At 47.2% G+C, this 5489-nt stretch overlaps 1 pseudogene; it reads left to right on the forward strand.

Moving 5' to 3' along the window:
- Window positions 1-1695: 1695 nt before the first annotated feature.
- Window positions 1696-3502, forward strand: LOC142848970 (SH2B adapter protein 1 pseudogene; annotated as a pseudogene).
- Window positions 3503-5489: the final 1987 nt, after the last annotated feature.

The following is a 5489-nucleotide window of genomic DNA, read 5'->3' on the forward strand; positions in this document are numbered from 1 at the left end:
TCAGAGACTTTTTCACATGCTTCCAATTTAGATGGGAGAGAGAAGGAAAAAAGGAAACTAAGAAATGATTCCAAGTGGCCAGAGTTAAGAGTCTCACTCACACAGTAGAGGTGAGACAGTATTTCTAGCATATGAGATAACCCCCAGAGACCTCCCTGAAGTGAACTAAATCTATTATTCCTCAGTTCTCTATCCTTAGCCTTCCTCAATCTGCAGTCTCGAGATGATTTCATCCTCTTCCACTCTTTAAAATATCATCTTTGTCTCAACAGTTTTCCATTTCTATCAGCCAGCAATAATCACAACCTATATTTCAGACTGCCTACTTAATATTTCTACTTATGTGTTTTTTAGGTAACTGAAAATGTATCTTAAAGAAAAACCTGTCTCTACCCCTTCACTCTCCTTTCTCCTGAATTCACTCATCTCAGTAAACTCATCCCATTGAATGAGTGCCATGAAATCAAAATGAGTCTTCAGTTTTGAGGTTTCTTCCCTTCGTCCCTGAGGCGGGGCAATAGCACAAGCACATGCAAGCACATGCAAACTCACAATGAATAAACAAAATTGGCCAAAACAGCCTGTCAGTGGACCAAAAGTGCAGTAAGTAGTGATGCACACTCTTAGCCAATCACAGCATGCCAGCAGCAACCGTCAGTTTCAAAAGAACCAAATGAAAACGTTCCTGAGGCAGCTTAATTTCCCTAACCCCATAAAAATCCCCTATGCTTTTACAAAAGAGCTTTTATACTGGATTCTTTGGGGTTTGTGTTGTTCCTCGGTGTCTCCCCACCCCACCCCACCCCCTTCGCAAAAAAAAAAAATCACCCAACAGGCAGCCCCAACAAGCCTACAACAACTGGCGCCCAGTGTGGATGGGCCTTTTCCTTTTGCTCGCCTTTTAGGTCCTCCTTAGTACCCCTTTTTGCTGACCCTGCTGCTGACCCCTTCCCAACTCTCTGTTGGAGTCTTGAGTTCACACCCTTCAGCTGTTTTTCGGTGAGTTGACAATTATTTTCGTTTTCTCAGCCCTTGGCGAATTGCGGCCTTCTTTCCTATTTCTACATTTCCTTGCTTTCCCGTTTGTTTTTCTGGTTAGGAACTCTTCATCATGACTCAGTTCATTCCAACTGAGGGCTGAACCCTCTGACCTGTGCTTTTCTCCCTGAGACGTTATGTGAACTTAAGGCCGAAGCCTAACAAACCATGAAAATCCCTCACTATAAGCAGCCACACACGGTCAACGAACACTACTTTCCCTTTCCCTTCCGCCCTTGTCCTCTGCAGACTTCCTCGCAGCCTGAGAGTTAACTGCTGACTTTTGCCCGGGCCCACTCTCTGGAATTGTCTGAAGGTTCTATTGCTTTGCAGGGATTTCCATCTCTCTTCAGAGTGTGGAATTTTGGACCTTGTCTCTCCGCTTCTCTCCCTTGGAAATCCAGTTACGTGAGCCATCAGGAGGTGGCAGGTCTCTTAATTCACAGGAAGGCTTTGGCTGTTCAACTGTGGTTGTATCCCCTTTCCCTTCCGGGATTGGAACATTCTCCTCAGAGAGCGGTTACTTCCCCTAGCTTGACCCTGGGGCTGAGCACGGGGACCAAGGCGCAGTTGTTGCCACTCACCCCGTGTCTTCTGGCCACCTTCCTCTTTGCTGCCCTCCCTCGGGCACCCCTTGTTTTCCTCCTGGAACCCATCATGAATGGTGCCCCTTTCCCGGAGGAGGGGCCTTTCCTTCTCTGCCAGCGTTGCCATCACCCAGTCCCCCAAGTTGGCAAGAGTTCTGTGAGTCCCATGCGAGGGTTGCTGCTCTGGATCTTGCCCACCGTTCTTACCTCTAGCTGGCCTCCCACCCACAATATGCAGAGCCTGGAGCAGAAGCTGCCTTTTTGGCCGTTTTGCTGAGCTTTTCCTGCCGCACTTCGAAGCTGAAGTGGCCAGGACCTCGGGCTCACTCTTCCCACCTGTCTTGGCCCCATTTAGCCCTCGTGTGAAGACTGCACCACCACATGACTTGTGAAAGCTGCAGGGTGGGCGGACCCCTGACTGTCTTCAGCCCATCTCTATCTTCTGAGAACCTAGCTGGCCTCTTTCCTTCCTCAGTCTCTTCGTCCTCTACAATACCCTTAAAGCCGAAGCTCAAGAAATGCTTTTCCCTCCATTCAGTGGGTCACTCAGTCAGAGGCTCAGTACAAGGTATCCCGCAGTGGTAAGGGGCCCTTGACTCTTCCTCCGCAATTAAGCCTCTGAAGACCAAATCAGGCCCTCCACTCCTAGGTGGAAACAGCAACTCCAACTCCTCTGGTGGTGCTGGGAGAGGTGGTGGGGGATTGGCGAGTGAAGGCACATCCCCTGAGGAGAGATGGACTCGCCACTTTGAGAGGCTGAAACTGAGTCATGAGGGGGGAACCTTGAAACATAGAGCAGGGATGGTACAGAGGAGAGCTGCTCTGTTTTATGGGGGCTGAAGAAGCTGCCCCTGACTCAGCATGAGTGGAGGAGGGATGGCTGGGCTGTCCTCAAGGGGAGGAGGGCAGCCTCAATGGCAGAAGTGTCGCCAACTGCTCCCAAGTAAAGGGGAAGGGGGAGGAGGAAGTCTGTTGGAGTTCTTCATACCACCCAAGGCATCCTGGTCCCAACTCAGTATTCCTTGTTCTACTGTCACTGATGTCTACACAGCCATGGCCCTAGAGATGCCTGACAGGGAGAATGTTTGTGGTTAAGATAGAAGTCCCTTCAGAGCGCATTCTGGAGACAACTGATGCACTTCATATAAAAGCCTCGGTATCTGACATCCAGGAGTTCTTAAATCCAGGACTCTGCCCTGTTATCATCCTGCTCTCCATGACCCTTCCCCTGACCCCTGGGACCTCTATCCTCACAAAGGATAAGACAGACAGCCTAGAGTTGCCCTGCCTGAATCATTCAGAGAGCCTGCCCAGCCAAGATCTTCTGCTGGGACCCTGCGAGAGTAACAACAACCTGTCACAGGGGGCTTATGGGAGCCTTTCTGACTGGCCACCAGCGTTCTCCCCTAGTTCTGTCTCCATTGCTGCCACCCACTTTGACTCAATGGAACTGCTTCCTCTGGAACTGCCTCCCCACATTCTCATTGTAGAGGGCCCCCCAGCAGGGGACAGTTCATCCCCTCTCAGCCCCCTACCATCCTCTGGATATTCCAGAAGCAGCCACAGGGTCATTCCTCTTCCACAGAGAGTCAGAGGGCGCTGAGGGGGATCAGTCCCTCTCAGGATATCCTTGGTTTCATTGCATGCTCTCTCAACTCAAGCTTAGTACTCAGACAATGGGCCATGCAGCTTCAAACTTATTACAATTGGTACTCCATGTTGAAGGCCTTGACCCTCAGTTTTTCTTCAATTGTGCTGTGCTTATGATGATGCAGCAGAGACCCAAGCCCATACAAACTTGCTGTTTGAACTTAATATTACCCTTGGCATGCTTACTGGCCATGGGCAGTACACTAATCCTGTCTCAAAATCCATGATTGGCCTACATATCTATTTCCAACAAGTGTCCGACCTAGCCTTCAAGGCCCTCAAACTTTGTACATCTCAAGACAGTGTAGGCTATTTCTTCAATCTTGTTCAGCAGGCTGAGGAACCATTTCCAAATTTTTAACTAATGTCACCAATGCTGTTAAAAAGCACATGCCATCTGGCCCTACCAAGGATATCCTTCTTAAACAGCTAACCTGGAAGGGGCTCAGCAACCTCACCCTTAATGCCATCACACCTGTTAAAATGAGGATATTTATAAGTGGATCTTAGCCACCCATGATACTGGTGCACAGAACAGGCCCATTTATGCCCATATGGCTTCCATCAATGCCTTGGTCAATGCCAAACCTGACAAGACCAATATTTCCACCCCACCAGATTGTACTTGCTGGGATGTAGACAGTCTGGTCACTTATGTAAGGATTGTCCCAGGGCTTGTCCAAAGACCTAAAATCCTAAATGCCAAAGGGCTATCACTGGGCACAAGACTAGAGAAGCTCCCAGAAGGTCCTGATATGAATGATAGACTGGAAAATGGCTTCACATTCCGGGTGCATGAAAGTAAGTGGTCTGCCTTGGTTTGTAGTAGTTAAGGTGAACTGGTTCTCATCCACGAGGCAGATCTCTTTGATTTCTGAAGCATAGTTGATGTCATTTAAAAAGATGAATTGCCCCAATACTTTTGTTCTCTCTGCTAAGGTTGCTTGAACAGCAGTGGAACCAAACTTAATAGAGACTTTGATGTCTTTGTGAGCTACATTGGGTGCATTGTGGAACACCTTTACGTCCTCTTCCAGAGCCAAGGTGGCAGCAGGGAGTTTCTGTTGCTCATGCTCTATGTGCTCAACCAGCATCCTGGGAAAGTCTATGAAAATAAGCCATTGGTTGCCCTTCAGTCCAGTCAGCAGTCACTCATGGTACTTGGTGTACTCCCTGTCCCAGGAGCTACAGCTATAGATATAAGCTGCAAACATTGTCATAAGCAAAGCCAGGGAAAACAACAAATTACTTAGAGAGGAAGTCTGTTTTAAATTGATTGCTAGGTCCAGTATGGGCATGCTGGATAACCATTTCCCTCAAGATAGATGATTTTCTGCCTTCCCCCATTTTAAAATTAAGGACAAAAAATTATGCCACACCATCAAAAAATGCTGTCTTCCAGGCCAGTATGGCCTTTACAGATGCCAATAAAACTCAAACTTGGGTTAATAACAATGGGAGATAATTATACGTCAAGGGCCTATACCCAACCAAATCCTGTATCAGTGTAGCTAGGAGAGTTATTGGCAGTCCTTAAGGAATTGAAAATGACCCAATCAAAAACTGTTAATATTTTCTTCAGATAGCTGCTATGCCACAGAAGCATGCAAATATTATCTTTTGCAAAATTATAGTCCCAAAAAGAGTTCATCTCTGAAACCATGCGAATCATTCAAGACTTATTACAAACCAGAGGACACGCCTAGCTCATATCCCATATCAGGTCTTATACAGGGCTGCCAGGAATGCTAGCAACAGGCAACCACAGAGTTGACCACCTAATTATGACTATGGCAGTGACCTTGCCTTTGCTCGAACAGGCTAGGCTCCTCCATCAGCAATTTTATTTATCCTCTGAAATTTGCACAAGATGTTACCTGGGTTATTCTTGCCCAGCTGTGAACGTTTAATCAGAACCTATGCAACTTAACTTGGCACAATTCAAGCCATAAGATTTGTCTACCATGTTCTTTTTTTTTTTTTTTTTTTAGTTCATTGTTTTTGGTAATCTCTATCTTTTATTTATTTATTTTTTTATTTTTTTCATTGAGAAAAGAAAGAAAAAAAACAAGTTTCCACCTCCTCCCAGCCTCCCATTTCCCTCCCCCTCCACCCACCCTTCTCCCCCTCCTCCCACCCTTCTCCCCCTCCTCCCACTCTTCTCTCCCTCCCTCTTCAGTCCAAAGAGTAGTCAGGGTTCTCTGCCCTGTGGTA

The sequence above is a fragment of the Microtus pennsylvanicus genome, chromosome 4 (genome assembly GCF_037038515.1).
Source record: "Microtus pennsylvanicus isolate mMicPen1 chromosome 4, mMicPen1.hap1, whole genome shotgun sequence".
Lineage (NCBI taxonomy): Eukaryota > Metazoa > Chordata > Mammalia > Rodentia > Cricetidae > Microtus > Microtus pennsylvanicus.